This window comes from Schistocerca cancellata, chromosome 5 (genome assembly GCF_023864275.1).
Source record: "Schistocerca cancellata isolate TAMUIC-IGC-003103 chromosome 5, iqSchCanc2.1, whole genome shotgun sequence".
In the NCBI taxonomy this organism is placed as follows: Eukaryota; Metazoa; Arthropoda; class Insecta; order Orthoptera; family Acrididae; genus Schistocerca; species Schistocerca cancellata.
In genome coordinates, this window is record NC_064630.1 from 728274774 (window position 1) to 728300485 (window position 25712).

At 43.4% G+C, this 25712-nt stretch overlaps 1 protein-coding gene and 1 pseudogene across 2 annotated transcripts in view; one reads left to right on the forward strand and one right to left on the reverse strand.

The window, feature by feature from the left end:
* The window catches only part of LOC126187902 (uncharacterized), a 1224785-nt gene that overhangs the window by 374013 nt on the left and 825060 nt on the right, over nucleotides 1-25712 (reverse strand). The gene's annotated exons all lie outside the window — the stretch shown is intronic.
* LOC126189942 (5S ribosomal RNA) lies at nucleotides 7290-7407 on the forward strand (annotated as a pseudogene).

Here is a 25712-nt window from a genome sequence, read left to right on the forward strand (position 1 = left end):
CACTGTCATGGAGGGCACAACCGAGCCTGTGTGCCCAGACTCCCAGGCCGTAACCCACTATTGATGTTAGAATACTATTATGGTATAGTTCTGTCGGTTGTTTGGACTCAAGGAAGCAAGACGGGTCAATGTGGAGACGTGAAAGAATGCCAGAAAGGAGTAGTCTTGATGTGCATGTTCAACTTCTCGCTGCGTAATGAAGGGCCCATTGAATTTAGTGCATGCAGCCACGCAAATAAAATTTCTTCCACTGATATTTCAGCCGAGTATTATTCGGCGATCCCCAGAGTTACTCGCAAGACTGACGACAAGGTGTCATTGCTTCGTAAGGTGGGTCTGTACCATATTCCTTGAGGAAATTGTGATAAGTCATAGCCGGCCGGAGTGGCCAAGAGGCTCTAGGCGCTACAGTCTGGAACCGCGAGACCGCTACGGTCGCAGGTCCGAATCCTCCCTCGGGCATGGATGTGTGTGATGTCCTTACGTTAGTTAGGTTTAAGTTCTAGGAGACTGATGACCTCAGAAGTTAAGTCCCATGGTGCTCAGAGCCATTTGAACCGTTTTTTGAGAAGTCATACATAGGTCAAACAACATGCACCGTTTATGAGAGACGTGTGGAACATCGAAGATACACACACTTATCACAGACAGACAAATCAGTTGTGGCCGAAGATTGTATCGACATAGGGCATTCCATGAACTATAGTGATGTGAAGATTTTAACATCCGCCTCTTGCTTTTGGGACTCTGTCTTCAACGAAGCTACAGAGATCAGATTAGCCAATAATTCAATAAATATAGATAATGGTTTTAATTTGTACAAAGCTTGGAATCAGGCTCTTGTGGTAATTAAATTGCAGAGAAGTCGTAATACTGTCACCGCCGCCGAACATACATCGGTAAGCGAATCGAATGTCCTTAGAGACGCTACAGGCGACGCGTGCGTAAGCGTATCTCTCTGCCGCCGACCAGCGCCTGTGACCCGCATGCACAGTAACGCCGCGGTGGAGCATGTAAGGCCGCACTTGGCACCTTGTCTTCAGTCACGCGACTCACTCTGAGGATGGCTGGACCATACGCGGCCGAAATATCAGTCTCAGAAATTTTATTTGCTCTGCTGCACACCCGAAATTTAATGGAGGAGCTGTCTTGTTTGGACGGCTGTTGGAACACTTGTACGGAGACATATCTGTGCGGAGCCTGGAGCTCTTGCTAGGATAAACGGCTTTTCGCAGGCGAAGAATTTTTTTCCTTTCTAGCACTGTAACATAGCGTTCTGTAGTCTAGGACATATGTTAATAGGAAATAAAAGGTTGTAGCCTCCCAACAGATAAATAATTATAACATTCACATTTAGTGTAACCTCCCAACAGTTCGCTTCCGTAACCTCGGAATAAAAACGTGACTAACCTCTCAATAAAATTGTGGCTCACATATGACCTTTCAATAATTGTCTGACTGCGAATTTAAACAGATAAATTTTGGACGTCAGCAGTGCTGCGTCATGGCCCTGAAATATCATTCTGAACAAACTGAAAATTCAATGAAGTCGCCGGATAACGCATATACAGGGTGAGTCACCTAACATTACCGCTGGATATATTTCGTAAACCACATCAAATACTGACGAATCGATTCCACAGACCGAACGTGAGGAGAGGGGCTAGTGTAATTGGTTAATACAAACCATAAAAAAATCCACGGAAGTATGTTTTTTAACACAAACCTACGTTTTTTCAAATGAAACACCGTTAGTTTTGTTAGCACATCTGAACATATAAACAAATACGTAATCAGTGCATTGTAAAATGTTAACTACATCCGGAGATATCGTAACATAAAGTTGACGCTTGAGTACCACTCCTCCGCTGTTTGATCGTGTGCATCGGAGAGCACCGAATTACGTAGGGATCCAAAGGGAACGGTGATGGACCTTAGGTTCAGAAGAGACTGGAACAGCACATTATGTCCACATGCTAACACCTTTTTATTGGTCTTTTTCACTGACGCACATGTACATTACTATGAGGGGTGAGGTACACGTACACACGTGGTTTCCGCTTTCAATTACGGAGTGGAATAGAGTGTGTCCCGACATGTGAGGCCAATAGATGTTGAATGTGGTGGCCATCATTTGCTGCACACAATTGCAATCTCTGGCGTAATGAATGTCGTACACGCCCCAGTACATGTGGTGTAATGTCGCCGCAGGCTACCACAATACGTTGTTTCATATCCTCTGGGGTTGTAGGCGCATCACGGTACACATTCTCCTTTTACGTACCCCACAGAAAGAAGTCCAGAGGTGTAAGATCAGGAGAACGGGCTGGCCAATTTATGCGTCCTCCACGTCCTATGAAACGCCGGTCGAACATCGTGTCAAGGGTCAGCCTAGTGTTAATTGCGGAATGTGCAGGTGCACCATCATGCTGATACCACATACGTCGACGCGTTTCCAGTGGGACACACTCTATTTCACTTCGTGATTGAAAACGGAAACCATGTGTGTACGTTTACCTCACCCCTCATGGTAATGTACATGTGCGTCAGTGAAAAAGACCAATAAAAAGGTGTTAGCATGTCGACGTAATGTGCTGTTCCAGTCTCTTCTGTACCTAAGGTCCATCGCCGTTCCCTTTGGATCCCTACATAATTCGGTGCTCTCCGAGACACACGATCGAACAGCGGAGGAGTGGTACTCAAGCGTCAACTTTAGGTTACAAAATCTCCGGATGTAATTAACATTTTACAATGCAATAAACGGCACTGATTACGTATTTGTTTATATGTTCAGATGTGCTAACAAAACTAACGGGGTTCCATTTAAAAAAACGTAGGTTTGTGTTAAAAAACATACTTCCGTGGATTTTTTTATGGTTTGTATTAACCAATTACACTAGCCCCTCTCCTCACGTTCGGTCTGTGGAATCGATTCGTCAGTATTTGATGTGGTTTACGAAATATATCCAGCGGTAACGTTAGGTGACTCACTCTGTATATCTGCTACTATAAGAAATTTTTCTGGCACAGCCCAGTGCAATGCTGGCCACTAGATTTGTTATGTATAAAAAGAAACAACTGATTTTTCTTTACGACAGTAGGGATGACCATGGACAGGAGAAATTAGTAAAATATTTAAATTCAAATGAATGATTGTCAAAAGTTATCTTTATAAGAAAGATTATTATTAAAAGATTTTTAAAAACATTTACATGGGACTTGATATAACAATAGTACAAAATCAGTTGTTACAAATTACATATGCGCGCAGCTGCTTTTACCTTATCCTACATCGCTCTCCACGACCGACCCAGCCGCCATACTGCCAGCTACTACTATTGCTGCTGCTGCAACACTGCTCCTACTGCAGCTGACACTGCTCTCTGGTCTGCGATTCTCTTGTAGCTTACATATCGCAGGTAGCGCGTGAGCAATCCATCGATATTACATCTGCTCGAGTGCGCTAGCAATAAATTCCATAGTCATGGACCTCTTACAAGGTTGAAAAAACGCGACCAATCGTTTCATAGGGTTCCGTAGCTCAGTCGGTGAAAACAGATCCCTTACAGGATCACTTCGTTATCCGACCGTCTGTGTCGCTATCTGTCTGTCCGATTGCTAAGACCCCTTTCTCTCAGGGTCTGATAGAGGTATCAAGTTGAAATATATGTCATATACTAAGGGCTACAGTCCCTTGGTGATGTACACTAAAGTACTTCGGTAGAGGCATGCGTATTCAAATACAGAGATATGTAAGAATACGGCGCTGCGGTGTGCAACGCCTATATAAGACAACAAGTGTCCGGTGCAGCTGCTAAATCGGTTACTGCTGCTACAATGGCAGGTTATCAAGAGTTTGAACGTAGTGTTACAGTCAGCGCAAGAGCGATAAGACACAGCATCTCCGAGGTTGCGATGAAGTGGGGATTTTGCCGTAAGACCATTTCACGAATTTACCGTGAATATCAGGAATCCGGTAAAACATCAAATCACCAACATCGCTGCGGCCGGAAAGAGACCCTGCCAGAACGGGACTAATGACGACTGACGAAAATCGATCAACCCATCCGCAAATTGCTGCAGATTTCAGTGCCGGGCCATCAACAAGTGCCAGAGTGCGAACCATTCAACGAAACATCATCGATATCGTCTTTCAGAGACGAAGGCCCACTAGTGTATCCTTGATGACTGCACGACTCAAAGCTTTACGCCTCGCCTTGGCCCGTCAGCACCGACATTTGACTGTTGATGACTAGAAACATGTTGCCCGTTCGGACGAGTCACGTTTCAAATAGTATCGAGCGGATAGACGTATACGGATGTGGACATAACCTCATGAATCCATGGACCCTGCATGACAGCAGGGGACTGTTCAAGCTGACAGAGGCTCTGTAATGGTGTGGGGCGTGTGCAGTTGGAGTGACATGGGACACTTGATACGACTATGGCAGGTGACGTGTACGTAAGCATCCCGTCTGATCACCTGTATCCAGTCATGTCGATTGTGCATTCCGACGGACTTGAGCAAATCCAGCAGGACAATGTGACACCCCACACGTCCAGAATTGCTACAGAGCGGCTCCAAGGACACTCTTCTTAATTTAAACACTTCCGTTTGCCACCAAACTCCCCAAACATGAACAGTACTGAGCATATCTGGGATGCCTTGCACCCTGCTGTTCAGAAGAGATCTCCACACCCTCGAACTCTTACTGATTGGTGGACAGCCCTGCAGTTCCCTCCAGCACTACTACAGAAATTAGTCAAGTCCACGCCACGTCGTGTTGCAACACTTCTGTGTGCTCGCGTGGGTACTATATTATATTAGCCAGGAGTAACAGTTGCTTTGGCTCTTCTGTGTATAAAGTTTAAGCTTCTAAGTCAATGCAGTCAAAAGGCACGGACATTTTATGATACTCGCAAGCTCACTCATCATACCCTGTAGGGTACTCCTGTTGGCCTGGAATCATGAAATGTGGCGTAGTACACATACAGGAAAATACACGAAAAATGTTAATTTGTAATTACATCACTTTTTTGCGACAAACTTATATTGCATTCGTAATCCCTCAAAAATACCAGGAACAACTGTAGGGATTTTTATCTGGTTTTCAATGTTAGAGTGGTTCACGAGGAAGGTTTGTGTATATAATTTATAATTATTTTGTTCTAATTCGCTGAGCTACGATGAAGTTAAGTCTCGTGCCACAGTGAAACCGATAGCTTTTCCACCCAGCGATGATTGGGGTAAGGCTGCCCGACCACACATCACATAGGCTCTAGCATGACAGGTGCTTCACCTACTGCTCGTTCTACGAGGGTCACTCCAAAAGAAATGCACACTATTTTTTTAAAAATCCATCTTTTATTCTACATGTTTGAAAGTTTTACAGTGTGTAGATACATCCTTTAGGAATAATATTTTAATTTCTCCACATAATTTTCATCCCTCTCAACTGCCTTACGCCATCTTGGAACCAGCGCCTGTAGCGCCTGGACCAACCTGTTGGAGCCACTGTTTGGGAGCGTGCACAAGGGAGTCATCATCTTCAAACCTTGTTCCAAGAAAAGAGTCTTTCAGTTTCCCAAAGAGGTGATAGTCACATTGAGACAGGTCAGGACTGTAAGGCGGGTGTTTCAGTGTTGTCCATCCGAGTTTTGTGATCGCTTCCATGGTTTTTTGAATAACATATGGCCGTGCATTGTCGTGCAACAGCAAAACATCCTGCTTTTGCCGATGTGGTCGAACACGACTCAGTCGAGCTTGAAGTTTCTTCAGTGTCGTCACATATGCATCAGAATTCATGGTGGTTCCACTTGGCATGATGTCCACAAGCAAGAGTCCTTCGGAATCGAAAAACACTGTAGCCATAACATTTCAGCAAAAGGTGTGGTTTTGAATTTTTTCTTCTTGAGTGAATTTCCATAATGCCACTCCATTGATTGCCTCTTCGTCTCTGGTGAAAAATGATGGAGCCATGCTCCATCACCTGTCACAATTCTTCCAAGAAATTCATCTCCAGCATTCTCGTACTGCTCCAAAAGTTCGCTGCATACCGTTTTTCTTGTTTCTTTGTGAGCCACTGTCAACTTCCTGGGAACCCACTTGGGACAAACCTTTTTCAACGCCAACACTTTCAGTATACTGCAACCACTTCCTTCCCCTATCCTAACGTAGCGTGACAATTCGTTCACTGTGATGCGTTTGTCAGCAGTCACCAATTCCTTAACTCCCTGCACATTGTCTGGAGTGTGTGCAGTACGAGGCCTGCCGCTGCGAGGACAATCCTCAATATTGTCGTGCCCGCTTTCATCACGTAACCTGCTTGCCCACCGAATAACTGTACTGCGATCGACAGCAGCATCTCCATACGCCTTTTTCAACCTCTTGTGGGTGTTCCCCATTGTCTCGTTTTCACAGCACAGGAATTCTATGACAGCACGTTGCTTCTGACGAACGTGAAGTGTAGCAGCCATCTTGAAGACATGCTGTGACGTCGCCACTCACGGGAACAGGTTGAACTAAGTTTGAAGACAAGCGGGAAGGATGTATCAACACACTGTAAAACTTTCACACATGCAGAATTAAAACTGTATTTTTACAAAAATAGTGTGCATTTCTTTTGGAGTGACCCTCGTACGTACATACATTCCCTGACAGTCTGTGCTGTGACACACATAACATATGTAACGATTCAGAACAAAATAATACTGCTAACTGATGGTGGATTGCACTTCCATTGTTTGATGTGAGATTCTGATAGCCCAAAAAACGTCCGTTATAGCATTCCATAGAACAATTACGCATTCATGTAGCAACAATAGCCCTGGCTGTACCGTTTTCTTCTCTGGAGACTCCCGTCGTGTCTTACGAGTAACTGCAGGAAGGTCAGCATCAGACGAAGATTACACATCTGTAATTGCCAATTAGCGTAGCATGTTAATATAACCCCAAAATTAATAAAATTAATGAAAAATTACAATGGCGAATGTGAAATTACACAAAAAAATTTAATGATTTTGAAATTTCCATAGATATATATATATAGATTTTAGCCTCGTATTCAATGCGAGAAGCGTCCGCTATGGTGGCCGACTACCCGCTGGTGATCTGTACTCAGTTGGCGCGCCCTCTATGCTCCATCCACCTTTTCCATCCTTCTCCTTAACACAGAGGGACTTCCCTCCAGCTTTTCCTGTCCTATCGTTACAATTTTATGGGACCTATATATGAGCCAGTAATCCGTACAATATGTTCAGGGATTACTATATTTGAATAGAAGTGACTAGTCAACGGCCTTGCCGCAGTGGTAACACCGGTTCCCGTCAGATCACCAAAGTTAAGCGCTGTCGGGTTGGGATAGCACTTGGATGGGTGACCATCCGGTCTGCCGAGCGCTGTTGGCAAGCGGGGTGCAATCAGCCCTTGTGAGGCAAACTGAGGAGCTACTTGACTGAGGAGTAGCGGCTCCGGTCTCGTAAACTGACACACGGCCGGGAGAGCGGTGTGCTGATCACGTGCTTCTCCATCTCTGCATCCAGTGACGACTGTGGGCTGAGGATGACACGGCGGCCAGTCAGTACTTTTGGGACTTCATGGCGTGTGCGGGAGGAGAGAGGTAGAAGTGATTCATAATTCTTACGGTATCAGAAATAAACATAAACAATGACGAAATATCCATAAAACACAAGCAAAACATCGAAAGACCATTGAAAATTGTGGATATATGAAGTGTTGGTGTTACGCGTTTAAGCGGGCTTTCGTGAAAATTTTGTACGTGACAAGCAGAAGAGATACTCTTCTGTAAATATACTGACCTGATTTTATTGTTATTCAGTTGAAACTTATCTGTTTAAATTTATTTTGGTGAAAGTGGACCTCTAAAGCTGATTGTGTTTTTAATGTTAAATTGCCTGTCAGATGCTAAATTGCGTTTCCTGTTTTGGATGGTGCGCATACCAGGCCTTCAAAGCTGATAGCTTGCGTAGCGCCCTGTTGGTGACAAAATTCAACTGCGAAAATGCACAGAAAAATCTAACAGCGAGATTTTTAAGAAAGTCGTGCCCTGTCTGGATTTAGAGTTATCACAAAATCCGACTATGAACTTTGATGAAAAACTGATTACTTTGATACTAAAGCTGGTCCCTGTGAAATTTAATTAAAGAAAGAATTTGTTTTCTATACTATTTGGCTTATCTGAGTCGCACTACATTAATGCTATCCAAATTGCTCCGTAGCTACAGCGCGTCTCTGTAACACAGCTACAAAATCTAGCTGCTGAGATGCGCAAAGGTGCAATGCTTTCTCTAAAGACATTATTATCATTCTTCTTTCGTAATTTTTGATAATAGTTTTGAATAAATATAAAATTAATTGACTCTTCAGATGTGAACATTGACTGAGTTAAATGAACTCAATAGCAGTCTCATATCACTTGACTTAATGGTAGTTAATGTAACTTCAATAATAACTAAGCTTTCTCTGAAATCACGTAACTATAACTAAAGAATTACAAAAATTAAACCTCACTTGTTTAATCTTTCCTTAAACACAATTCCAGGATCTAACTCTTAAATCTATTTCTCTCACAATGGTCGATTAATGCTACCAAAGAAATGAAAAGCAAAAAGATTCCTGATCTGCACGTCTGACGAACCAAGAATGCTGCATTATCAAACCTCTACTACAAAGAAAACAAACCTATTCATTACGTGTAATTCATTCTTCACATAGAATATAATCATACCAATATAAAAGTCAGTTCTTTCTCTCTACACAATAAATCTTCCCTTAATAACTAATACAATATTGCCAAAAATTTCCATTGTTTCCTGCTTAGTGCTACTAAACAAAACTCGACTGTTCACATCCAACACCAAAACTCAGCCGTCTGTCTCCTCAAATGGTTCAAATGGCTCTGAGTACTATGGGACTTAACATCTGAGGTCATCAGCCCCCTAGAACTTAGAAATACTTAAACGTAACTAACCTAAGGACATCACACACATCCATGCCCGAGGCAGGATTCGAACCTGCGACCGAAGCAGTCGCGCGGTTCTGGACTGAAGCGCCCAGAACCGCTCGGTCACCGTGGCCGGCGTCTGTCTCCTCTCTTTTCGTCGCGATGAACGGATAAATCTGGCGCGCGTCTTCACAGAGCAAAGATAACTTATAGACATCCAAAACAAGAAAATTTCCTAAGTCATTATTATTATTATTATTATTATTATTATTATTATTATTATTATTATTACTTTGATTTCGGCACTTCATATTTCTGCTTCTTTTTTTTAAAATTACGTATTCTGTAACAATGATTCCTTAACAAAAATAAATAGAAGACAATTATCCTGTGATCCGCCTAATTGCCGATGCACCATACATAGATTAATAGGCACCGATACTGTGGTGCCGTGACTTCACGGACGTAAACGCTGTTATGGGCAGGTAATTGGTTGGTTCTGGACGACGGCGTCATACCGGTTCGCGCGGGCCACTGCTAACAGCAAGGCGACCGCAAAACAAATGAGCAGCGACGCCGCAAACAGCGTGTGAGCTGCGACCATCGGGAAGGGTTTGCTGTGGGCTGAGATTCTAGAGAGAGTGCCGACAGCACGCTTCCGCTCACATCTCAAAGAAATCATGCAGTTTTCGTGCCAATTCGCCGCGCTGTCCAGCGCAACTGTACGCGCCTGCGGGTGCACACAGAGAACGCTCGTTAGTCTGCTAGTCAAGATGCAGCCGTGCAATTACGTGTAGACGGACATGCGCGCTTCGTTAGCTCTGCAGTCTTTCTCACACGATTTTTCAGAAACTGCTCATAAAAAAAATTATTTTTACTTAACATATAGTTTTATACGTCAGCTGCATGGTGAAGTGCTCACTTACTGTGATATTCTCATTTAACAACAAAATATGGGTCGCTATAATATTTGGTGTATATTACGTCATACGTTGCTGCGAATGAAGTGCAGTTAAGATGTTGATCTTTTTTTTAGACTTCGGAGGAGGTCTAGAACAGTCTCCAATCTCGAAAAAATGGAATTTATGTAGCACATTCACTTCCTACCGCGTGGATGAAATATTCATATTATACCTCATATCTCCTAAACTGTTCGAGGTATTGAAACGAGATTTTGACAAATGATAGCAAATAATGAGAGAGTATTTTGCCATATGTTTGACACACAGTACTTTCTTATCTAGTTCGATTTAGCCACAACTTAAGTTTTTATTTTTTTCAATGCATTAGTGTAATATTTAGAAAATCATTGATAGCTAATGAAAAGAGAAATTGCCAGCATGAAACTGAGCGTGAAATTTCTTACCGTACGTTACAGCAAACTGACACGACGATTTTTTTCTGTACGGTATTCACCATTCTGGTGCCTACTGCTTGTTTAATAAACACTCTGTTTCCACATTCTGTTGCAATAGATAGTGCATGGTGTGTTTGTGCAGATTGTACTGTGTTTTGGCAAAAAAGCAAAATTTAGTCTGTCAACAAGAGAAATGTACCCGCTCCTCATAATCCTAGATACTTCTTCAAATGACAGATGGTTAGCAATTCAGACGAAACTAAATCACCTATTCTGTTACAGTTTTGGCGGAATCCTGTAATCCACCGTATTTTTAATAGTGAACGACTGGAATGGAAACTTATCGAAGTATTTCGTACCTGGTTTTCATCTGTGAAATACGACGATTATTTGCAGTTAATAGTGTACCATATATCTGTTTCTACTCCCATTCAGAATGAAGTGGTGAACTTCTCCATCATAATTATCTTTTAACGTGCTGAATATAAATTACACTACTGGCCATTAAAATTGTTACACCACGAAGATGACGTGCTACAGATGCGAAATTTAACCGACAGGAAGAAGATGCTGTGATATGCAAATGATTAGCTTTTCAGAGCATTCAAACAAAGTTGGCGCCGGAGGCTACACCTACAACGTTCTGACATAAGGACAGTTTCCAACCGATTTCTCATACACAAACAGCAGTTGACCGGCGTTGCCTGGTGAAACGTTGTTGTGATACCTCGTGTAAGGAGGAGAAATGCGTACCATCACGTTTCCCACTTTGATAAAGGTCGGATTGTAGCCTATCGCGATTGCGGTTTATCGTATCACTACATTGCTGCTCGCGTTGGTCGAGATCCAATGACTGTTAGCAGAATATGGAATCGCTGGGTTCAAGAGGGTAATACGGAACGCCGTGCTGGATCCCAACGGCCTCGTATCACTAGCAGTCGAGATGGCAGGCATCTTATCCGCGTGGCTGTAACGGATCGTGCAGCCACGTCTCGGTCCCTGAATCAACAGATGGGGACGTTTGCAAGACAACAACCATCTTCACAAACAGTTCGACGACGTTTGCAGCAACATGGACTATCAGCTCGGAGACCATGGCTGCGGTTACCCTTGACGCTGCATCACAGACAGGAGCGCCTGCGATGGTGTAGTCAACGACGAACCTGGGTGCACGAATGGCAAAACGTCATTTGTTCGGATGAATCCAGGTTCTGTTTACAGCATCATGATGGTCACATCCGTGTTTGGCGACATCACAGTGAACGCATATTGGAAGCGTGTATTTGTCATCGCCATACGGACGTTAATCACCCGGCGTGATGGTATGGGGTGCCATTGGTTACACGTCTCGGTCACCTCTTGTTCGCATTGACGGCACTTTGAACACTGGACGTTACATTTCAGATGTGTTACGACCCGTGGCTCGACCCTTCATTCGATCCCTGCGAAACTCTACATTTCAGCAGGGTAATGCACGACCGCATGTTGCAGGTCCTGTACGGGCCTTTCCTGATACAGAAAATGTTGGACTGCTGCCCTGGCCAGCACATTCTCCAGATTTCTCACCAACTGAAAACGTCTGGTCAATGGTGGCCGAGTAACTGGCTCGTCACAATACGCCAGTCACTACTCTTGATGAACTGTGGTATCGTGTTGAAGCTGCAAGGGCAGCTGTACCTGTACACGCCATCCAAGCGTATCGATGCCGTTATTACGGCCAGAGGTGGTTATTTTGGGTACTGATTTATCAGGATCTATGCACCCAAATTGCGTGAAAATGTAATCACATGTCAGTTCTGGTATAATACATTTGTCCAATGAATACCCGTTTATCATCTGCATTTCTTCTTGGTGTAGCAATTTTAATGGCCAGTAGTGTGTATACCTTTATGGTCTATTATAACCTTAACGAGTGGTTGCCCCTGCAGAGCGCGCGTTGGCAACCTGCGGCGCTATGCCCGGCGTCAGCCGGGTCTGCGTGGCGATCTGTCGCCACGGCCGGGGGGGTGCGACACATGTTTCACCAGCGTCATCTCTGTTTTGATTTCTTGTGGAACTATAGACGTGAGTAGCACATAATTCAGAAAATACCCGTGCATAATGCAAATGCAACATCGCATACGGAATATTGTAGTTGGGAAACCCAGTGTTGTCAGGTTATTTATTTACTGCTGCGGCCGAGAATACGTACATGTGGAACACATTTTTGACTTGTAAAACTTCTTTGCACATAACGTTTGAAGCAGTACGATAGGGGTCGCGAACGAACAGCTTGTTTGCTTCTCTAACACGGGAGAGAGCCACGTAAGGTGGGCCATGCGAAAAGCAACTGACAATATAAGGTTCTCGCCCGCAACGCGCGGCATCTGGCCTTCTGCTTTTTGTATGGCCATGGCATGGCATAAACTCACCAGGAACTGTGCACGTTTAAAGCGAAATGGTAAATGTTAGAAATAAGCGGGATTCGGAGTATAAAGCTCACTCGCCTGCACCACTTTCCGTCAAAATTTCCGCTTCTGTGATGTTACTTTGGACAGATGTAACTTTAAGCTTCTGTGAGTGAAAAGGTTCTAAGGAACGAGATAATCTACGATGCTTTCAATCAGAGTTATATAACGTCTCACTTTCAGAATGAGTTTCCAAAGAGCGAGTTAGAGCCTGATGTTCTCGAAATGCAGCAAGTGTCGTCTCACAATCTTCATTTTATTCTTGAGACCGCAGATCTTCAGTGTTTTTGCTGTTCTCGGGTGTTCTGAAAGACTCGCCCATTTTGTAGCTACATTTGGTAATAAAACGAAATCCAAATGTAAATTTCCAGCCGGCCGGTTCTAGGCGCTACAGTCTGGAACCGCGTGACCGCTACGGTCGCAGGTTCGAATCCTGCCTCGGGCATGGATGTGTGTGATGACCTTAGATTAGTTAGGTTTAAGTAGTTCTAAGTCCTAGGGGACTGATGACCACAGATGTTAAGTCCCATAGTGCTCAGCGCCATTTCAACCATTTTTTTGTAAATTTCCTTTACTTCACGTCTGCGGTCAAAATTTTTTTCATCAGGCTACCGGTTTCGGTCTATAATGTCCATCTTCAGATCTGTTAGATGATCATTATAGACCGAAACCGGTATTTGTATAAAACAGATCAGAAGATCGTCATTATAGACCGAAACCGGTTTCTGATGACAAAAAATTTGGGACCACAGACGTGAAGAAAAGAAAATTTATTCTATATTCGGGTCGCTGTTCAGTTTGCGACAATGTTGCAGCTTGTGAAATCAAAATGTAATGAGTAGGCACCTAAATCACAAGGGAAACTTAATAAGTTCGTTTTACCTAGCAAAGAGTGTAAATAAAACCTACCTAAAAAAAAACAAAGCAATGTCGTTAAGTTGTTAGTACGCAAAGTGATATCAGTAAATCTGTATATCCTGGCATAGTAAATTCACGGTTAGCTTGTATTCAGAGAGATAAGATTGAGGAACTTAATTCTGTCACTGATGTAAACTTTCGAAAGTACTACTGTCCTCGAGTAGTAAAAAAAGACCTAACAGCGCGGTCTGTTGGTTCTTCTCTGGTCTCAACGAAACTAACAGTGCCATTTCTTGCTTCTTTGTTGTACTACGCCGTGATGATTAAACATCGGAACCACTAAACTGAGCAGACGATTTTAGATAAAACTTTAAACGACCATATTTTTTTTTCGTATTCCGATTTCAATGAAACAAAGCCTATTGTTGGTGGAAGCTATCCTCAACTTACCAATAAATATCCCATGAAAATTCGTCAAGTAATTTTGGAAATTAGCATGTTCAGGCAGACAGACGCGACAGTTTTACACAAAATTGTAATTCTCGTTATGTTTTTTTAATATGGTTTTGATGAAATAAATCCCATAAGTTGCCCCAAGCTATGCTCAAGTTACCAGTGAAAACTCCATAAAAATTCGTCTAGCAATTTTGGAGATTAATGTATTCAAACCGACAGACACGACTGTTGATAAACATTAAATCACGATATCATTCTTCCGTCGTTCGATTTTGATGACATAAAGCCTATATGTTGCCCCAAGCTACGCTCCAGTTACCTATGAGAACCCGATGAAAATTCGTCGAGAAGGTCTGGAAATTAGCATGTTCAAACAGACAGACATGACAGTTTTACACAAAATTTTAAATTACGATAGTTTTGTGACCTGAGGCTTTACCATTGTGTATGCTGCTTCCAAAGCACTCAGGCGTACTGCCAGATACAACCGTCGAATGTCCACCATATTTCGGCGAACAACCTTTACGCCATCATCAGATGGTGTTGACAGACACGTTTTGACATACACCTATTTTATTTTCAGAGGATAATACTATGAGCAGACTGATGGCGTAGTCATGGGCAGTCCCACTCGCCAGTTGTAGCAAACTTGTTCACAGAGTACTTCCACGATAGAGCACTGAAAACTACAGAACTAAAACCTGTTTTATTTTTCGATATGTCGACGCCACTTTTGGCATCTGGCCACATGGACCTGAAAACTACAGAAATTATGATAACTTCTGAACTCTATTCATGAAAACATTCAGTTTACCATAAAAATAGAAAAAAAGGTGACCAACTTCTTTTTCTCGACGTCCTAGTTCAGTGCAGGCCTGACGGCTCGCTTGTCCATAATGTATACCGTGCACCACCGCACACAGATTTTTATCTCCATGCCTCCAGCTGACGCCCCCTCTCGCAAGAAGGACAGCGTGCTCAGCATTCTAATACGAAGGGCATGCTCCGTTTCACACTAACAAAGTTTGACGGCAGAGCTGCGGCACATGTAATTCGTCTTCCAACAGAATGGACACAGTAACCGAGAGATTCGGATGGCTCTGCGTTGCAAGAGCTCCAAGAACGACACGGAGAACGAAAACACGGCAGAAGAGTATAAGAAGACCACTTTATTACTGTTTGCTGGCAATGTATCGTCAAAAATTGGAAAACTACTGCGAAAACACCACACAACGCTAGTTTTCTGTCTTTCAGCCAAACTACAAGTTTTATTAGGGACAGTGAAAGACGAACTGGATCTCAAAAAAGCGAGGGTGTATCAAGTTCCCTGTGAAAGTGAAAAAAGTTATACTGGACAAACGATCCGCACAACTGAATATCGATGTACGGAACAGGACCGCCACACTCGCTTGTTGCAGCTCAACAAGTCTGTAATGGCAGAACACTGCACTGAAAATGGACATAAAGTGAATTACCAGCCAACAAAAGTCAAACCGATAAATTTCAGAACTGTATTTTCAAAGAACGATCTGAAACTGTGAGGACGATAATTTAATCAGCAGGCACTCGGGATTAAAACCGAGCACGGCGTGGGAGCCAATGCGAAGCTCTCTCAAAGCAGAACGTGACATCTGGACGCGAGATGCGAAAGGGGCGGCGGGTGGAAGGAAACTGAGACTCTCCGCCATCCCGCCCTCCCCCACCATCGCAGCTGCACGCCCTCTCCCTCCCCCCCTCCCCCCCTAACACCGAGCTCGACGCGGTGCTGGCGAGGCCCGAACTCTGGACCGGCGAGTATAAATACCGACGTCAGCATGCAGCGGACACTTCATTCCATCAGCACCACCTGATGATGGCGGAACGGTTGTTCGCCAAATTATCGTAGTCTTTCGAGAACTGAATCTAGCACTATTCCCGAGAAGCTACGATATCTTTGTTTTTTCGTGATCCGATTTTGCTGAAATGAAGCCTATATGCTGTCTCCAGCTACGCTCAAGTTTCCTGTAAAAACCCTATGGAAATACGAACAGTAATTTTGGAGATGAGCGTGCTCAAATAGAAACCTCAATTTTACAGTTTTATCATTAGTATAGATTTACTGTAAAATGCTGTACCAAGTGAGAGATCATGGCAGTATGACATTCGAGGAAAGGGTAGAGGAGAAATTTGCTTGAGACTACCTTCAGGTCGCATTAAATCTCGGTGTTTAGACCGCTTGAAATCAGATTTAAAACTAGACCCTTCAAAGATTATCAGTATGTTCTCAGTCACTCACAGCAGTCATCTCCTGACGAAGAGGATGGTGATAACCTTCGAAAGCTCGAGTTTTAACTCCGATTGGACGCGGTTCAAACACCTAGAAGGCTTACACAAGTGTGCCGCCGCGAGAAACTTCGATGTTACTTGTAAGTCTTTTGTATTGGCTGGGCCGAACACAGAATGTATGAAAATTTGGTCTTGAACAACACAAGCGCTAACAGCTAGTGAAAGAAGTGCATACAAGTAGGGTACAGTGTACAGTCTATGTGATGTCAAGTGATAAATTATTCTTGAGACTAAATGAATTCAGAGCATTTAGGCGCTACTGTATGAGCTACGAATGGATGAAGGAACTTGCTTTGTGCCGGCACCTATTAACGAATGACGGTGGGAAGTATTTATGGCAAAGAATCTCGGATTTATACTCTTTGAATAAATAGTCGCGTCACTTCAATTACATGTCGGTCGTTGCAGACAAATGTGATTGCAAAACCAGCAATTGGGGTAAACTGGAAACAGCATAGTACGTATGGTTAAAAAAACATCGTGACAGTTAAAGTACCCCTGGCGTATATGCTTCACACTTCTGCCACAACCAATCACGTTATGAGATTTAGCACACGTCTCTATGGAAATACTTCAGTGTTGTCACATTTCCAAAGGGTTTAACAAAACGATGTGGCCAGACTTTCCTGGAGAGTTGCGTATTGTTGCACAGTCTTCCACAGTGCGGGGACGATGACTCTGTACGTCTTTTACCGGGGTTCCGTGTACAAGAATTTTCAAACACCGCCACGAAGAAAAAAAAAATATCTAGTGGGTTTAGGTCCGGACTACGTGGAGGCTAGGGAATTGGTCCATCTCTACCTACCCAACTGTCATGGAATCTGTTATTTAGAGGCCTACGAACATTAACTCGGATATGAGAAGCTCCATCGTGCATGAGGTACGTGTTTTGTAGCACTTGCCAAGGCACCTGTTCTAGTAGCACAGGTAGAGTATTTTCTAAGAAAGCAGTGTGAGTTTATCTGTGGAGCTTGGGTGGAAAGTGCTAGCAAACAGTCAGTAACAATGCACAGCCAAACTTTGACAGCAAATCTTTGCTAGTGATATAATTCTCCAGGGACAAGTCAGTGCATCAGGGAGTCAATGCGTCGGCAAGTCGATGCATTATTCCTTGCTAAAGGAGGGCATTTTGAACAATTAATTTAGGAATATGTTTCATACTATAATAAGAAAAGAGTTTTGAACATTTCATGTACGAAAACGCGCCACGTAATTGTGGTACGTTCTGTTTCGGTATGATTTCCACGATTAATGTGGTTATGAAGAGAAACAGAAAATGAGCTCTAACATGGAAATAAAGCGTTTCCGGACCCGTGTCCATATAAAACATTTTCCTCCTTTACGTGTGAGGAATGTCTCCTGAAAGTTCAGTCATACCTTTTTGCTACCACATGTACGCAACTACATTGGTTTCAATCACGTATCTTCTGCGTTTCGTAGTTGCTGCAAGCTATCGGGGCTTCCCTTTCGTCACACGGAACATTGTCCCACCTGAGTAGTCCTATTTTGCTCAGAATTTATTTGAACTTTTGTGCAAAAATGTTTCAGTCAAGCCAATTATTTTGTGAATAAAATCGTCTAAACATATTAATATAGGTCTTCATTTATTTACTTTTTATCCCTACACATTACAAAAGTGTACGTTTGTATGTACTTTCCACATCATCCCGTAAACCACTGGATCGATTTCATCCAAATTTGCTACACGTACCACTTAACACTAAACTCAGCCCGAAAAGGCCGGTACAGACCGGCCGCCGTGTCATCCTCGACCACAGCCCTCCCTGGATGCGGATATGGAGGAGCATGTGGTCAGCACACCGCTCTTCCGGCCGTGTGTCAGTTTACGAGGCCGGAGCCGCTACTTCTCAATCAAGTAGCTACTCAGTTTGCCTCACAAGAGCTGAGTGTACTCCGCTTCCAAACAGCGCTCGGCAGACTGGATGGTCACCCATCCCCGTGCTAACCCAGCCCAACAGCGCTTAACTTCGTGATCTGACGGCAACCGGTGATACAACTGCGGCAAGACCGTTGGCCACTTACTATTTGGAAAGAACCTCTGTGGGGGTAAGAACCACTTATCCCCGAAAGGAGCTGAGGTGAAAAAGGAGGGTAGCTCACGACGTGCAAATAGCCAAACTGTATTCGTACAGTATCTGAGAATGGAAGCACTTAGTAGCTTGCAACCAGCTTCACACATAATTTCAAACTTCTACGAAACTTTTTCTTGTTGACATCTCCCCACAAAACGATGGAAGGAAAAAAAGTTTTCGCTTATTATATTTTGACTTTTCATGCAGTAAAACTGCCGCACCAAGCGTGTCTGTTAAACTAATTACTTCTTTACTAACTCTGTTCGCAACACATTTCGCAGACAGTAACCACATATACCTCTGGGTTATATCATTCCACGACATATAGTTCAGCAGATATGACGTCAAAACACTGAGCTGCGTGAAGGGGATTTGACGTTATAAGCAATTAGCTGCGTGAAAACGAAACTGCAAGGTCAAACTGGCCAGAGATACAAGTGAAATATGTTAATTATATGTGAAATATATGTGACATGTGCTTAAGTGGGCAAAGCGGCAGGTAAAACTCCCCCTAAACCCCCGTATCGATTTCGGTCATACTTGATACACATATTACTTACTAATTGGAAAGAGTCACTGTGAGAATAAGAACCAGTATACTGCTGTTGGAGTGAAATATAGACCTTTCATTATTATTATTCGGGAATAAACCCATTAGAACAAGACAAAGTAGTTAGAAGTGGGCGTTTGCCTTTCCTTGTGGACATATTTCTTCCATTCTCTTTCTCTGGGCGTCCCTTCTCTCTTCGGATCATGCTGTACCAGCCTTCCTCTTTGGTTTTTCCTACTGATCAATTTACCATTTGTGAATTGTGAACCTGAAGAATTCGCTGTTTTGGATACCTTCTGGAGAAACTGTTACTAACTTCAGATAATTTCTGACCGCATCAAGCCATAGCATCGTATCCGTTTCGTGTTTGCTCCAATTTGTTTTCTTAAGTGTTTTCTTAAGCCTGACTGGGTTAATTCTTGTAATGTGTGACGTCCTTAGGTTAGTTAGGTTTAAGTAGTTCTAAGTTCTAGGGGACTGATGACGTCAGAAGTAAAGTCCCATAGTCCTCAGAGCCATTTGAACCATTTTTTAATGTGGCCACGGAGTCTTAATCTGCGTTGTATAGTGTCATTGTGGATATAATGTATTATTTGATTTTCTGACTGTTTCTGAGTCGGTATTTTTCGTCTACAAGTTTCGGGCCTAGAATTTTTCTTACGATTTTACATTCCTTTTTCTTAATGTCTTCAGTGTATGTTTTCCTGTTCAGAATAAGTGTTTCTGATCCATTGAGTCATTCTGGGTCAATTACTGTATTGTAATGTACAGCTTTGTAGACTTGTAGATACACTGCGTGTAGAAAACTTTTTGGACAAGCCGATATGTAGTTTCCTCCTTTTGGTATCAAATTTCGTTTGCTTTTGTTTCGATTCCATTTTCCTGAATAGTTTCAACGAGATATGCAGACAGTGGAACTCGTTAATTTTGCCATATTTCGTCTGCATGAATTTTGCTGCTTCTTTGTCGCTGGTCATGTACCTGTCTCTTCAAATGATATTTGGAGACTTCAGTATGAGTTAAGTCTGAGTTTGGGCTGATTAAATATCTGGAGTTAATATTGCTACACCGTCTGTCAATGCCAGGATATCTATAGATAACTTGCCTCTGTTGAAAGCGATTGTTTTGTCAATTATAAGGACTAATTTCTGTTTGCGCCATTCTTCTATCACTTTCACAAGGACACAATTGAAAAGCAATGGAGACTGTCCATTTCCTCGTCTTACTCTCGTTTTGATTTCCAAAGGATATGAGAGTTCCCATTAATTTAACCTTGGACCTTGTGTTTGTCAGTATCTATTTTATGACTGCAAGTGTTTTCGTAACTAGATGTCGTTCTTTTAATAGTTGGAAGAATATTTCGTGGTCAACTGAGTCATAGGCTTATCTGAAATCGACAAATGTGCAGACTAAATTTTTGCTACAAATTCTCAGATATCTAAGGATTAGCTTTAGGTTCAAGATTTGCTCTGGCCACGAATGGTCTGGTCTGAATCCTGCCTGATATTCTGCCAATTTTCGGTTCACGTTGTTTTTGTGCTCCTTCGAGACGACTGAGGGATACAATTTTGTGTGCAACTGATGTTGGTGAAGTTCCCCCGTAGTTACCTACATCAGTTCTGTATCCCTTGACGTGTAAACGGTGGATTAGCGCGTTTTCTAATCTTCTACTATATGTTTTGTTTGCCACATGTCTTGCGTGACATTGGTAATTTCCTTTATAGTGGATTAGCCTGCTGATTTGAGGATTCCTGCTATGATTGCAGCTTCCCCCGATGCTTCATTGATTTTGAGTCTTCGGATCGGTCTGGATATTTCTTCCACGACTGCAGTAACAATTTTTGGGGTTAGTTTCCTCAGTCTCTTAACGGTGTGAATCTTTCTGTTGGTTATGGGCAGTTAAGTTTGACATACACTACCGAAAAAAAATTAGTACACTCTTTTAGAGATTTCCAGTTCACTAAAGATTTATTATTGTAATAGTGGATAAAGAGTACATGGAATGATTACATTTACAGATCAATAGCACAAGCTGTTCTGAAGCACCAGGTTTCCACCCACGCTGAAACACCCATATTAGTGCTCGGTGTAACCTCCACAGGTGGCAATACAGGCGGGCGAACACCGTCTTGGGAAACGTTGTGCCACGCCTGCTCGACATGTTCACGTAGTTCTGTAAAGCCGTCGGCACACGGGCCGTGCTGTCGAACGTCAACGTTGAGCGTGCCAAGTTCAACGTGCTGCTGAACGCTCAGGAACGATGCGACTTGTGCATACGGTACGTGGGCCTCAACGTGGTATACGCGATAAACAACGCACTCCAGCGGCAGTTGCGGGATGTTTCTAGTTCGTAAATCAGACTGTTTACTAAACGGGCGTGCATAAAATTCCCACGTTAGCTCTATTAAAACGCACATTTTCTCCATCGTCCACGAAAAGGAAAGTACCATGTACAATCAATAAGGACACAGGCTTATAAAAGTGTCATTACAAACAGTGCGATACAAATTTGCAATACTTCTCCACATAAGATAAACATTATTTCATCATTCCCACATTTTAGTAAAACCCCAAGGTCAGCCTTACTTAATCACTGTTCCTACCCAGTAGCAGAATCTTTGCAACATGTGCATTACGAAGTGTAAAAGAAAAAGGACCAAAATCTCTTTATACAAGTAGCGCAAGCTGTTCTGTAGATTAAGCTAATCTAACAACGTCACCCCTCGAAAAAAATGTGAACTTATATTTACATAACAACAAATATTATAGTATACAGGGTCTTACAAAAAGGTACGGAAAAACTTTCAGGAAACATTCCTCACGCACATGTGTCTGGAAACGCTTACTTTCCATGTTAGAGCTCATTTTATTACTTCTCTTCAAATCACATTAATCATGGAATGGAGACACACAGCAACAGAACGTACCAGGGTGACTTCAAACACTTTGTTACCGGAAATGTTCACAATGTCCTCCGTTAGAGAGGATACATGCATCCACCCTCCGTCGCATGGAATCCCTGATGCGCTGATGCAGCCCTGGAGAATGGCGTATTGTATCACAGCCGTCCACAATAAGAACACGAAGAGTCTCTACATTTGGTACCGGGGAAGCGTAGACAAGAGCTTCCAAATGCCCCCATAAATGAAAGTCAAAAGGGTTGAGGTCAGGAGAGCGTGGAGGCCATGGAATTGGTCCGCCTCTACCAATCCATCGGTCACCGAATCTGTTGTTGAGAAGGGTACGAACACTTCGACTGAAATGTGCAGGAGCTCCATCGTGCATGAACCACATGTTGTGTCGTACTTGTAAAGGCACATGTTCTAGCACCACAGGTAGAGTATCCCGTATGAAATCATCATAACGTGCTCCATTGAGCGTAGGTGGAAGAACATGGGGCCCAATCAAGACATCACCAACAATGCCTGCCCAAACGTTCACAGAAAATCTGTGTTGATGACGTGATTGCACAATTGCGTGCGGATTCTCGTCAGCCCACACATGTTGATTGTGAAAATTTACAATTTGATCACGTTGGAATGAAGCCTGATCCGTAAAGAGAACATTTGCACTGAAATGAGGATTGACACATTGTTGGATGAACCATTCGCACTAGTGTACACGTGGAGGCCAATCAGCTGCTGATAGTGCCTGCACACGCTGTACATGGTACGGAAACAACTGGTTCTCCCGTAGCACTCTCCTCCATACAGTGACGTGGTCAACGTTACCTTGTACAGCAGCAACTTCTCTGACGCTGACATTAGGGTTATCGTCAACTGCACGAAGAATTGCCTCGTCCATTGCAGGTGTCCTCGTCGTTCTAGGTCTTCCCCAGTCGCGAGTCATAGGCTGGAATGTTCCGTGCTCCCTAAGACGCCGATCAATTGCTTCGAACGTCTTCCTTGTCGGGACACCTTCGTTCTGGAAATCTGTCTCGATACAAACGTACCGCGCCACGGCTATTCCCCCTTGCTAATCCATATATCAAATGGGCACCTGCCAACGCCGCATTTGTAAACATTGCACTGACTGCAAAACCACGTTCGTGATGAACACTAACCTGTTGATGCTACGTACTGATGTGCTTGATGCTAGTACTGTAGAGCAATGAGTCGCATGTCAACACAAGCACCGAAGTCAGCATTACCTTCCTTCAATTGGGCCAAGTGGCGGTGATTCGGAAGTACAGTACATACTGACGAAACTAAAAAGAGCTCTAACATGGAATTTAAGCGTTTCCGGACACATGTCCACATAATATCTTTTCTTTATTTGTGTGTGAGTAATGTTTCCTGAAAGTTTGGCCGTACCTTTTGGTAACAACCTGTATACTTATATTAAACTAAAATAAAGTATCAGAACCCAATAAAAAAGCAAATGTTTGGAAAAAATTTTGGAAGTGTCGAGTCGTGAACCACTGCTCAATCATGCTACTTTATACAGATCAAGGACGCTACTCACTTCGCTAAACGAACAACACACATCATAGCATGTTAGCACTTGCTGAAAACCTTACTCGTAGATACGTTACTAATTCAAATTTAATTATAGCAAATTGTAGCAAGAACAATGCGTTTTGGGTGGATCTTCAGTGTGTCGCTGCCTTCTGATAGCATACTCTCATAATACGCAAGTTACAATAATTCTTTTGCCACGAATATGATGTTTCTCATTATTTTATTGGAACGAATCACACAGTTAACAACGGGTTTTCCAGTGATTCTCAATTTTCTGGTGCTGAGAAACGGCATATATACGAATAGGCTTGAAATGAATGCCAATATGGCGCCTCACAACTCTGTACTGAAGGGAGACGGCGAGCGTGTGACGTAGGTGGCGTTGTGCCATTTCATTGGTCAACGCTCAGACGCACGCTCAGAATATATGACATGCTAGATATTGCTCTGCACGTTCGGAAAGACCCCCGAACGTACTATTCCACGCTATGACGTCAGAAACTCGGCACCCTCAACGCTCAACGGCCGGTCGGTGTGGCCGTGCGGTTCTAGGCTCTTCAGTCTGGAACCGCGTGACCGCTACGGTCGCAGGCTCGAATCCTGCCTCGGGCATGGGTGTTTGTGATGTCCTTAAGTTAGTTAGGTTTAAGCAGTTCTAAGTTCTAGGGGACTGATGACCACAGATTTTAAGTCCCATAGTGCTCAGAGCCAATTGAGCCATTTCAACGCTCAACGTTTGGTTGCACGGTCCGTGTGCCGACGGCTTCAGAGTTGTTCGCTAACGAGTGCTGGCCAGGGAAGATGCTGCACGTCTTGCAGAACACGTTGAGTTTCAGAGGCAGTGTATGGGCGACCACTAACCTGTTGGAAAAACACATCATCTTCCTATTGCAAGAACGGCAAAATACCAAAAGTGAACCAGAGATGTAGTTTATCGTAATCCAGACCACAAGGTCTGGAGCGGGGCCAGTTTGTCTTGGACGAATGCTCTCTACGAGACACGGTCCACTGGGTCTACGTCGATGCGCAAAAGACCAGCACTTGCGTGCAGACAGAATCTGCTTTATCACCGAAGACCAGCGTGCGTCATTGCATCCTCCAAGTGATCATCTGACGGCACCAGTCGAACCGTGCACATCGATGATGTGGCGTGAGCGCAAGACGGGGGGCTAGAGGCGTCCATGCTATTACCAGTTCGCAACAGTTCGTGTTGACACGTCTGGACTCCAAGGCCTCTTATCTGTGTTGTGGTAGCTGTACGGTCTGCCACTGCTGTGCTTACAATACGACGATCCTGTCGGGCGTCTGTGCTGTGTGGACGTCCAGAACCTCGTCTACGGGCGTGAGAATGGACCACCGTTATAAGCATCACTGCACAACTGACGCAGCGTGTCCAACTCGTGTGGCCGTTCTCCACAAAAACCATCCCGCCAATCGGAAGGCCACAATCTGACTTTTTAAAACTCGCTCAGTTGGCTGTAGGAAGCACGAGTGCGTCCCCATGAGTTGGTTGCCTTCTCACTTCAAACGTTTGCACCATAATGAGCCTCCTGGCTGTGAGAACTCCCTATTAAAGGGTAGACACAGGTGGCGGTCTGGTAGCTATGTCACAACGCTATCTTTTGGCGGACAACGTTGAAACCATTACCAGTACATGTACTATTCCCCAAGTGGCATATGCTGTCATCGAATCAAAAGCGGCATCGTCTTTCCAGCTGTACTAATTTTTTTCTGGTAGTGTTTCAGGCAATTTCCTTGCAGTTTTCTGGACTGTTTAGAGCAAATTTTCCATTTTCTTTCATCATGCAGAGACTTCGTGATTGCTGTCCTATGAGCTTAGTTCTGAAGTTCGTACAGAAATTTCTTGTATAATTTCTTCCGAGGTCTTTCTCGATTTCAGTTAGGTTACATGTAGTGTGTCGAGATTGAATTGCATACTTCAGTTCGTCACTCCACCTAGGGTGCTTTTTCCTTTTCTGCGGAAGAACTGCAGTAGTATTTGTGTTGTTTCGATTAAATTCCTTTTGAGTTGCTGCCAATTGTTTGACAGTTTTTCTCTAGTTCTTCATTGATAGATGGTTGGATCCTGCTGGTGTTATTGGTGATTTGCGTCTTATTTTTGTGAATCTGTGAGGTTTTAAACCTAGTTTTATTCTCGTCAGGTAATAATTTGCATCTATGTTGGCATCCTTTTTGTTTTGGA